At 38.9% G+C, this 12618-nt stretch overlaps 1 pseudogene; it reads left to right on the top strand.

The window, feature by feature from the left end:
* Positions 1 to 6330: 6330 nt before the first annotated feature.
* LOC102836780 lies at positions 6331 to 8024 on the top strand (annotated as a pseudogene).
* Positions 8025 to 12618: the final 4594 nt, after the last annotated feature.

Below are 12618 nucleotides of genomic sequence, written 5' to 3'. Positions count from 1 at the left end.
TCTTTTGGCAGCCCATGGCACTTTCAATATTCTCCTCCAACACCATAGTTCAAGTGCATCAATTCTTCTCCGGTCTTCCTTATTCACTGTCCAACTTTCGCATGCATATGAGGTAGGTTATTGAAAATACCATGGCTTGGGTCAGGCGCACCTTAGTCCTCAAGCTGACATCTTTGCTCTTGAGCACTTTAAAGAGGTCTTGTGCAGCAGGTATGTCTAATGTAATACATCGTTTGATTTCTTCACTACTGCTTCCGTAAGAGTTGATGGTTGATCTGAGTGAAATGATGTATCTGACAACCTACTGATCCTTCCTCTTTGTTTCGAACCTTTGCATTCCAATCACTAGTAATTATCAATATATCTTGATTGTATGTTTGATCAATTTCAAACTGAAGAAAAGGTACAATTTTTCAATTTCATCATCACTGGTTTTAGTGGTTAGTGCGTAGATTTGAATAACAGTTGTATTAACTGGTCTTCCTTGTGTGTATCGATATTATCCTATCACAGACAGCGTTGTACTTCAAGACAGATTGTGAAATGTTCTTTTTGACGATGAGCATGATGCTGTTCTTCAATTTGTCATTCTCAATATAGTAAAGTATGCTTGTTTCTTCTCATTTTGAGTTGTGCCTCATCAGCAAATGAAGGGCATGTAAGCTTTACTCTATTCGCATCATCACAGTCAACTCTGTTTTGAGGAGGCAGCTCTTCCCCGCTAGTATTTTGAGTGCCTTTGAACTTGAAGGACTCATCTTCCAGCACTATATCTGACAATACTCTGATGTTCTTCATCATGTTTCAATATTCTGGTGTTATCTGACAGTGTTCAACTGCTATTCATAAATGGCTAAACATTCAGAAGTAATCCGTCTCTCCTTCTTCCTAGTCTGGAAGCTCAGATGGTGTTTAAAATACTGGTGGCAGAGTTTCCAGAATCACAGTAACACACAGGCTACCACAGCATGAGAAATTTACAGACAAGTGATGGCGGCCAAGATTTAAAGTCTTGGAAACCCTATACAGGGTCGCTATGAATTGGAACTGACTTGGCAGGCCTCAACAATAACGACGACAGCCTTCACAAAGTGATGTTTTGTAGGGTACAGAGAATAAAGGAATTTCCACAACCACAACTGATGGCAGCAATATTTCACATGGGACTGCTGCAGATAGGAAATTTAGAAACTGGCTCTGAGGCTCTCAGGACATGGCATCACAACCAAGAGACCATTAAGGCAGTCATAAAGGGGCAAGTCCAGGAATGCTCCTGCGAGGGCTGGCTGGGGGCTGTGACCCAAGACCAACTTTCAGATGTACTCGGCTTCTAACTCTGAAAGTTTAGAATATTGAGGTGCTCAAAATATTGGCATCCGAACCCTTCAACCTAGGAAGCAGATGGAATTAAGCTCTGCCTGGCTGGCTGGAGAGCAGATTTGTCTCTTATGACATCCATTTTTGTGTTTTCTTTCTTTCCTGTCTTTTTAATGACCTTTTGCTTTCTTCCTGTATGATGTTCTTGATGTCATCCCACAGCTCTTCTGGTCTTCAGTCTCTAGTGTTTACTGCATAAAATCTGTTCCTGAGATAGTCTCTAAATTCACCAGATAAAATATTCAGGAATCGAATTTACATCTGTGGAGAGATGGTGGAAAAGCTCAATATCATTAGTCAAAATAAGGCCAAGGGCCAAATGTGGAACAGACCATCAACTGCTCATATGCAAGTTCAGGCTGAAGCTGAAGAAAATGGAAACAAGTCCACAAAGACAAAACATGACCTTGAACACATCCCACCTGAATCTAGAGGCCATCTCAAGAACAGATTTGATGTAGGGATATTAGATATAAGCATTTTTAAAGAATCTTTAAAATTAGATTTAGAGAAATAAATATAAGTTTAAAAGAAACCTTGAGATCTTTAAACAAACTTATGGTATGGTGCTGTGAATCAGCACTGGACTGAGAACTGCAAAGTCAGCAGTTCACACCCACCAGCTGCTCTATGGAAAACCTATACAGAGTCACAATGAGTCAGAACTGACTCAACAGCACTTAACAACAATAACATAGTGTATGAGTAGTTTTGAGATCTTTAAGTAAATTTACTTTTTGACCCAGAAACAGAGCAAGAAACTCAAGCTGACAGTTTAGTAGATGAAATTAACTGATTAGATAAGCATTTTGACAAATTTGCTATCTTTTGAACTTTTGAAACGTATCAGGAGACTCCCAACAGGGGGATGCCCCAGATGGAGTTGCAAAATTTTGCACCCAGATTTTTGGATATTTTTGTCACAACAGCTGTTACCATTAGAGTGGTGGTGGTGGTTGTGTTCTGTGGAGTCGATTCCAACTCAGCAAACCTGTACAGGGTTTCCAAGGCTGTAAATCTTTACTGGAACAGAAAGCCTCATCTTTCTGCCGTGGAACAGCTGGTAGTTTCGAACTGCTGACCTTGGAGTTAGCAGCCCAATTCGCAACCACTACGCTACCAGAGCTCCTTTGGAGTAGAGAGTCAAATTATTAATAAGAGACCTCAGACTGCAGTTAATATTCTGCACAATAAAGAAAAATTAGGATCCTGTAAGAAACGGGGAAACTGAACTAGCACATCCAAAAGGCTGATTCTCCTCTCAGATGTATCCTTAAACATTGGCAATTTTATATTTATATACAAGTCTTTACAGATAAAAAGTTAAATTTCTGACTCTTTCTAATCTTCAACAAGACTATTCTAATTTTCAAGATCTTCATTTTAAAACCTACTCCTGTCCTTGGAGAACTCTTTATGTATTCTACCTCTGGTTCTAGCCTGGTTGTGGTTTCATTCTGTTTCATCATGCTGGGAGAGAAACAACTAGTAGTATATCCTTTGGGAGATGGATGCTCAAGTGGAATCTCTGGGAATGTATTTCTGAGTGGCTGAAGCTCAGGAATGATCTGGTTTTGTTCAGGTTTTAATCTAGGTTTAATTAAGTGTGTGTGTATAATAATATAATTGGACAGGCATCCTAGATGCATCGCAATTGAGAGTTTTTCCATTGTGGTCCTATGAGGAAAGCAAATTAGGGTTTCCTTATGTTTTTTAAATGTGCTAAAAGGTTTTATTTAATGAGAGAAGTGTCCAACTCTCACTTGACAAGGAATTCATGTTAGTGTTTCCTCTTACATTTTCTGCCTAATACTTGATATTCAACTGAGATTTTGGTCATTAAGCTTGGTGACAACTTTGCTTCTTTGGAATTTAACAGCACAAAAGTTGGTGGGTTTCCATAAAACTTCATTCATATATTCATATATAAAATATTGTTTCCAAACTGTTATATAATATAAATAAAGTTTTCCAGAAAATACTGTTAATCATTTATATTTAGAGCTATTTCTGTTTTCCGTTTTTTTCTACTGACCTTATTTAGATGTTTAAAGGTTATTATTATTATAGGCTAATTGGGACCCTTTTAGGTTTTGTCATCTGCAGCTGAAAAAACTGGGTGACAGTCATGTGCAGGGTCACAGCTGGCTTCTAAATAGCAGCTTCCACCAAAAAATGCAAGTTCCGAATTTGGTTAATGCAAGAGCAAAATACACTCTAATCTTTGAAAATACTTTGAGTAGTTTCAAAACCATCCCTTTGGCAAAATACATTCCAAAGGTAGATCTTCTGTAAGAAAGAAAAACTTGAGTGTCTGTGCATTTTATCAGTTATTCTGCAGCAGGTATTAGAAAGAAGTTACAAAAGATAGTTGTTGTTGTTAAGTGCGGTCAGTTCCGACCCATAGTGACCCTGAATAGAGTTTCCAAGGAACAGCTGGTGAGCTTAAACCACTGACCTTGTAGTTCAAATGGCTTTGCAGTCTGGCGCATTACCCCACAGTGCCACAAAAGATAGAGGCAGCCCCCAAATCTACTCTTATGGTTAACTGAGAAACCTCTAAGGTACTTAACAACAGGGCTCTGTATCCAAAACTAAACTACAAAGACCTAAATGTTGACTATGGCACTCCAAGGCCCACAATGACTGATATTCTTTTCCTTAGATGAGGAAGGGGGTGGTCCAGAGATCCGTTCAGATGATGGCCAGGGGATTTACTGCTAGCCCCAAGGCAAAGCATAGGTTACTCTCAAAGTGGGAGGTAAGGTGACAGAATTTTTATTAGACATGCGAGCTGCCTTCTCTGTTTTGACCCCAAATCCTCCTTTCCAGTCCTGACTGGACAGTCATTGAAATGAAATTGATTAGATAAGAGAAAGCCTAAGGACACCTGAAAAGGAAACACTTGCTGAAGGGCATCAATGTATCTGTGAGCCTGAAGAAAGTCCAGATAAGGAGATAGGGCTTATCCTCAGGGGAACAATTCTGGGCAGTCTCTTCCTTGCCTATCTCTGCTATTCTGAGTCCACACTGGCTATTGGGAAGTGACTGTTCTGTCCCTGCTATCAATAGATTCAGACAGGCCAGCACATAGCTTAAGATGGTCAAACCCACTGTGGCACTGTAGGATAATGCACTGGACCACAAGGTCAGTTTGAATTGCAAGGTCAGTGGTTCAAACTCACTAACTGCTCCACAGAAACCTAATACAGGGTCATTACCGGAACTGACTCGATGACAACAATAACAATTTACTGGCAGAATAGAGTATGTGCCTTGCCTAACATCTGTTAAACTTACATTAATACTTCATGTAAAGTCAAGATTAGGGTGTGACAGCTCCTACAGCAGGGAGGACAGCCCAGTGGCAAATGAGCCAGAGTATATGGAACCTCCCTTAAAGATGTACAGCCTTGGAAACCCTATACAGGCTGGTGATGAGTCAGAAAGGATTCCACGGCACACAGCAGCAGCAACATATGGAACCAAATCCCAAGACCTGCTTCCCACCTTTTCTTTGAGACCCTTGTTGTTGTTGTTGTTAAAGGCTGTTGAATCAGTTCCAATTCACAGAGACCCCGTATAGGGTTTCTGAGGAGCAGCTGGTGAGCTTGAACCCCCAACCTTGAGGATCAAACCGACTTTGCAGTTCAACACACTAATGCTCGACACCACACCAGGACTCCGTTTTATTGCTATTAGTCTTTAATTCCTGTTTACTTAATTAACTAGTATTGAATTAAGTTAATGAATGTTTAATACTTGCATGCTATTACTTTTCAGAGAAAAGATGTATACATTTGAGGTCTGCTGAATTCTTTCCGTTTAAAAGATTATATGAAGAATTGGGTTTCTTGTCATTAAAATAACAAGATTTTCTTTTAAGTATCAATTTACAGGTTTAATTCACTCTTTAAATAATCTGACTTCTAGGACAAGGGTAAATTAGATTTTGCCAAGCCATGTGCTTTTTAAAGAGGCTAATGTTCAGTTTATTTATCAACAAATTAGTACAGATTCCAGCAAAATAATTTTACTAAATGTGTTCAAAATTTCAGTTATTTCATTGTAAACTTAATCATAAGTATTTCTTTTAAATCCAGCTGCTTGTCTGTTAATTCAAATCAAATACAAGTAATTTAATAATATAGCTTGTATCTAAAGCTTTCTAAAAAGGTTAATCATATTTTTAAATATTTTCATCTAATGTTCCTTCTAAATTTTAGTGAACTATACTTGACATTGTAATTAGTCTGTAATTCCTACCAAATCATGCACTTTTTAGGATGTTGCTACAAATTAATCACAACAACATTACGTTTTAGCATCTATAAATAAACTTTTGCCTTACTGATGTGATGAGATGTTTAAAATTCTTTCTAACAAAAAGATGAACTATATTGGACTTGTGGAAATTTTTAATATTTTGAACTTGGAGTCTACCAAACTCAATCAAGATTTCCAGAACTCTGGAAGGTGACAGTGCTCACAAATTACAGCTGATTAAAAACAAAAACTTCATTTCTCACCAAGTACAGTTGTTACTATTGTTGTTAAGTGCCGTCAAGTCGGTTCTGACCCATAGCGACCCTGAACAGGGTTTCCGTGGCTATGAATCTTTACGGAAGCAGAAAGTCTCATCTTTCCCCGCGGAGCAGCTGGTAGTTTCAAACTGCTGACCTTGTGGTTCGCAGCCCGATTTGTAACCACTACGCTATCAAGTACGGTAAGAAACCTAAATAAGGCTAAAATGTTACAATGGGCTTTTATATGAAAATATGATGGTTATTTTTAAGGTTCTATTGTTTTAGATGTAAAAAAAACATTTTTCTCCTAATTTGTCTCACTAATAGGCTTAAATTTATAACTCAAATCAAAACTTTTATTGATAAACTTAGCAAGATTAGACTAACAAAGCTAAATTGGGGAGGGGGTTACATACTAGCTCCCAGCATGACACTCCCCTGGCCTTCTCTGGAGGCTTTAACTGCCAAGCTTTGGGGTGTACTGTGGTTCGTGTCAGTCACTACAGGACCCTGAGAGGCAGCTGCCACCGCCATCTCCAGGAATCAGGAGAAGCAAGTGTGAGGAGCTCAAAGTGGGACGATTTATTTGTAAAGATCCAAAAATAAAGGATACCATGCAGGAACTAGTTAGCTGCGCAAACTACATGGCTCTTGTTTCACACCACATGTTCCAACACCCAACATAACTTGTCAGGATTTCAGTGGCAATGAATCACATTTTACTGGAAATGAAGTTGGTTTTCTTAAGCCCTTATCTTGCCAAAATGTAAATGTCTATTCATAAAAAAAAAAAATGCAGTGGTATAGGTACAATGAAAGATACATAGATTAATGGAACAGAATTGAGACCCCAGAAGTAAATCCATCCACATACACTCTACTCATCTTTGACAAAGGGACAAGATACATTAACTGGGGAAGAAACAGACTCTTTACCAAATGGTGCTGGTAAAACTGGAAATCGATTTGCAAAAGAATGAAACAAGACCCATATCTCACACCATATACAAAAACTAGCTCAACATGGATTAAAGACCTAATGTAAATCCCAGAACTATAGAGATCTCCAGTGAATAAATAGAGACAAACTTAAGGGCTCTAATATATGGCGGACATAGGCTATCAAACATGGCAAAAAACACACAAACAATAGAGGACAAAATAGATGACAAAGACATACTAAAAATTTGAAATTTATGTGCATCAAAAGATTTCACCAAAAGTATAAAAAGGGAACCTACAGACTAGGAAAAAAATTTTTGCAATGATGTATCAGACAAGGGACTAATCTCTAAAATTTATAGGCAACTACAAGCCATCTGCGGGAGAAACATGAGGTCTTCCACTCCCGTAAAGATTTACAGCCTCAAAAACCCTATGCAAGGTGGCTATGAGTCGGAATCCACTCGACTGCATACCACCACCACAACAACAACAACACATCTATGAGAAAAAGACAAATAACCCAATTTAAAAATGGGCACAGGACATGAACAGACACTTCACCAAGGAAGACATTTGGGTAGCCAACAAACATATAAACAAATGTTCACAATCATTAGCCAAATTAGCAAATCAAAACAACAATGAAACAGTATCTCACATCAGCAATAACAGTGAAGTTCCAAAAAAGCAGAGGATAATAAATGCTGGCAAGGGTGTGGGGAGACTGTGACCCTCCTACATTGCTGATGGAACTGGAAAATGGTTCAACCACGCTGGAAAATGGTATGGCACTTCCTCAGAAAGTTGGGAATAGAAATACCTTACAATCCAGCAATTCCTCTACTTGGTATATATCCACAAGAAATACGAGACAAAACGTGAGTACATATATCCACACAATTTTCTTCACAGCACTATTCACAATAGCAAAAAGAGGAAGACAGCCTAAGCGTCCATCAATGGAAGAATGGATAAAGAAACCCTAGTAGATCAAAAGTGGCGGCTGCTCTCTCTCTTTTTCTAGGATGAGTGGGAGCAGATCTCCTTTACATTGGGTTTGTTAAAGTTTCACCCTATAAGATTTTGTAGAATTGCAGGCCTAATTGGTTTCGTTTTCATTTCAATGCAGACTGTTGGACCTTATGAGATGGAAGTAATTATATTATAGATTACTAAGAAATCAAACACAGTAAGTAGTAGCAACAATGGACTTACACATAACAATCGCGGTGATGACGCAGGACTGGGCATTGCTTTATTATGTTGTGCCATAAGGACTCTGTGAGTCAGAACCAACTCGATGGTACCTAACAACAGCAACGTCACTAATGAAATGTTTAGAAAAACATAGTTAATAAATATTTTTAAAAAGAAACAGATTTGAGCCACCTTGATTTTTACAGAGAACTCACTCCCAGTGTGTGGATTTCCAGATATGTCTTTTTCCTTCTTCATATATCAGTTTACATGTTCTATATGTTTTTTTGTTATTGATAATTTTGCTTTGGTGTTGTAGTTAAAAGCATATTATTTTGATATTTGTTTAATAGAACTTTCTTTGAGAGCTGTACGACAATAAAGTCTCTCTAAGCTATGAGGCAGACAGCTTATTACCCTGATATTCTTTCAATTCCTTTCCAATGACACGTTGCCACTTGTCACTGTCACCTCTGAAAAATACAATTATGACTTATTCACATTTAAAAAAGAAAGAGCTAAATTTCAAACTATGATCTTACAGACTGAAAAATGGCTACGCTTTCTAACTAAGTGTCTCCAAGGAAAGAGTTTTATGTTTTAATAAGTGTTTCTATATTCATGTTCATGTACAACCTTTGGTTTACAAAATATACCTGTTTTTGTGGGTTTTGTTTGTGGCATCATGTCAGTTCCAACGCATAATGAACCTGTATAGGGTTTTCAAGGAGTGACTGGTGGCTTTGAACTGCTGACCCTGCAGTTGGCAGTCTAGTACTTATCCTACAGCGCCACACCAGGACTGGAAATCAGAAGACTTAGTATGAAGAAAAAAAAGTAAATACGAGGTTAAGTGAAAAAGTATTGCTATTAGGGTTCTAGTAGAGATGTAGTTCGTACATGCACAGGTTTGTTCCAAACAAAACATGGTTAAACGTGTCTCTTCACTAAGTGGAGAGCTGCAGACAAATTCTCTTAGTAATATTCATTAGGGTACTTTTCCAAAAAAAAGAGGATGCTTTTTGTTTCCTGTAGGAAAAAAAAAGATTTTGAGTTCAAGGCTAATACCAAATTTTTAACACAACTCACTCAAGTGGACATATTCCTAAATCATTGAAACTTTGCAACAAGTTTACAGGAATGCTGCTCCACACTAAGCAACAGGTTTTAGGTGGATCAAGCATTTTAAGGAAGAGCTCAAAGATGAGCCAAGAGAAGAAAGACCATCAACCTCGATGAATGAAGAAACTTTGGCTGTAGTACAGTAACTTGTGGAAGAAAACCATAGAATTGTCATTGATGGAATAGCTACTGAAGTTAGGATCTCATTTTTCATTTTTAGTGAACATTTTGGCCTCAGCAAGCTTTCCGTTCCATGGGTGCAAAAAGTGTTGTGGAAAGGCTCAGCTAGCAGAAGAGCTGAACTTTACCTAAGTCTTGGAAGCAAGGCTGAAGCTAATCAGGATGAATCCTAACGAAGGATGAGTCTTAGATTTACAAATCTTTACCAAAGAGCAAGGTCCAATCCACAGGGACTCTGCTGGGTCATTTAAATTCAAGGCAGAGAGGTCAGCTTGATATATTTTATCAAAGGACACACGGCAATATGGGGGCTTACTGTGAAGAAGTTCTAAGAGAATTGAAAACTGTGAGAAAAGGCCAAGGAATTGCTCCAAGGAATTTTATTCCATCACAACACGCGAGGGTAGCAGGGGCTGTCCTATAAGAATCTGGTTGGGAAACCTGACTCCATCCACTCTCCAGCCTTGATCATGCCCCTTCAGACTTCTTTTTGTTCCCCAGACTCAAAAAACATCAAAAAGGAACATAATTTTGAGGCCTTCAGGAGGGCAAAAATGTTGTTTTGACATGGTGTCACTAGAAAAGCAAGACTTTTTCAGGTAAGGGTTAGAAAGATGAAACCTCACCTTCAGAAGGTACAGACCTGCATGGAGGATGTATCGAGAAACAATAGGTCCACATTTTGATGTTTTTGTTTAATAACAGTGTCTATACTTTTGTATCATAATTGTTGACTTAGTCGTGCATCACCATAATTTTCATACTAATTGCATGCGGGAATGATAATATTTTGGCTATGTTGGGTTAAATAAAGTATAATATTAAAATGGATTTCACATGTTTCTTTTTACATTTTTTAAATGAGACTACAGAGTCCTGGTGTGGCGCTGTGGGTTAATGCGCCAGATTGCAAAGCCACTTGAACTGCAAGGTTGGTGGCTCAAGCTCACTAGTCACTCCTTGGAAACCCTATAAAGGGTCGCTATGGGTTGGAACAAACTTGATGGCACTTAACAACAAAAACAACTAGAAAAACTTAAATTACATATGGGCTGGGGGCAAAAACCCAGATTCAAACATGTTCTACGTTGCTGTTAGATGCCATCTAGTGGGTTCCAGTCCATAGTGACCCTATGCACAACAGAACAAAACACCACATGGTCCTGCGCCATCCTCACAACTGCTGCTATGCTTGAGCCGACTCATTTGGGGTCTCCCTCTTTTTTATTTTCCCTCCATTTTACCAAGCATGATGTCCTTCTCCAGGGACTGGTCCCTCCTGATAACATGTCCAAAGTATGAGAGATGAAGTCTGGCCATCTTGGCTTCTAAGGAGCATTCTGGTTGTACTTTTTCCAATACAGACTTGTTTGATCTTCTGGCAGTCAATGGTACCTTTAATGTTCTTCTTCAAAACCATAACTCAAATGCATCAGTTATTCCACAATCTTCCTTACGTATTGTCCAACTTCCATATATATATGAGATTATTGAAAATACCATGGCTTGGATCAGGCACACCTTAGTCCTCAAACTGATATCTTTGCTCTTAAACACCTTAAAGGTCTTGTGCAGCAGATGTGCCTAATGCAATACGTCATTTGATTTTCTGATGACTGTTCCTGAATATTGGTTGTGGATCCAAGCAAAATGAAGTCTTTGACAATGTCAATCTTTTCTCCGTTTATCACGATGTTATTTATTGGTCCAGTGGTAAGTATTCTTGTTTTGTTTGCATTGAGGTACAACCCATACTGAAGGTTGTAGTCTTTGATCTTTATCAGTAAATATTTTAAGTTCTTTTCACTTTCAGCAAGTAAAGTTATATCATCTGTGTATCACAGTCTCCCTCTAGTCTTGATGCCACATTCTTCTTCATATGATCCATCTTCTCGGATTATTTGTTTAGCGTATAGATGGAATAAATAAGGTGAAAAACTACAAAACTGGGACAACGTTTCCTGATTTTAAATCATTCAGTATCCCCTTGCTCCATTCAAACAACTGCCTCTTGATCTATGTACAGGTTTCTCATGCACACAATTAAGTGTCTGGGATCCGGAATACTCATTCTCCGCAATGTTGTCTGTGTGGTTGTTGTTAAAGTGCCGTTGAGTCAGTTCTGACCCACAGCGACCCTGTACAGGGTTTCCAAGGCTGTAAATCTTTACGGGAGTAGAAAGCCTCATGTTTCTCCTGTGGAGCGGCTGGTAGTTTCGTACTGCTGACCTTAAGGTTCGCAGCCCAATTCGTAACCACTACGCTACCAGAGCTAAATGTTGTCTGTAGCTTGTCATAATCCACACAATCGAAAGGCTTTGTATAGTCAATAAAGCACAGGTAAACATCTTTCTGGTATTCTCTGTTTTCATCCAAGATCCATCGGACATCAGCAATGATATCCCTCGTTCCACTACCTCGCCTGAATCCAGCTGAAACCTCTGGCAACTCCCTGTCAAGGTACTGTTGCAGCTGGTTTTTAATTATGCCGGCATTCAAAACACTGGTGGCATCGCTTCCAGCATCACAGCAACAGCATGACAAACTGACAGATGTGTGTTGGAAACCATTAAACAGGACAAAGGTAAAACAAAGACAATTATCCTGGACAATTGTGTACAATTATGCAGCCGATGACACTTAATAGCAGTAACAACAACAAGAGACTGATGGAGCCTGCCAATTCACAGCTAGGTTTTCAAATATATGACAGAAAACAGAGAAAATTACTATAAGATCAGGGTTGGTGGCAGGTCAATCCATCACTGTTACAGGCAAGACTACAGAGCAGGGGAAAGGCCCATGATGGGAACACATACCCAGTGGCAGCTCAAAACAGGTTACAGCATTGGTTCTCTGACCTGGACTACCTGGCTACCTGGTAGTCAGCATAAGACTCAGGATCATGAAACCTTGAATCACAGTCACAGGTGGCTACAAGACAATGACAGGACCCTCAATATTCAGATTAGATCAGGAGTGGCTACTTTAGATAACTGACCAGACAAGTTCCCTGCTTCTTTGTGTGAGCATTTTTACATACTAGTTAATCTACTGAAGGCAGACAGTCCTTCCCTGGGCTTGCCCCAGATTTGTCACATTGCTGGTTTAATGGTCAGCAAACACTGAGTAAGTAACATAAAGAACTCAAATGGCATCTGAACTTACACGCTTGTTGAGAGTCAAAATGGAATTAGATCTTCCTCTGTCGACTTCAGCCTTCCACAAAGTGCTTTTGAATTTAAGCTCGAATGCATACGTGGGGCTCTTT

The sequence above is a fragment of the Chrysochloris asiatica genome, unplaced genomic scaffold (genome assembly GCF_000296735.1).
Source record: "Chrysochloris asiatica unplaced genomic scaffold, ChrAsi1.0 scaffold00020, whole genome shotgun sequence".
Taxonomy (NCBI): Eukaryota; Metazoa; Chordata; class Mammalia; order Afrosoricida; family Chrysochloridae; genus Chrysochloris; species Chrysochloris asiatica.
The sequence above is the reverse complement of the archived record's forward strand: the minus strand, read 5'-3'. Positions and strand labels throughout refer to the sequence as shown.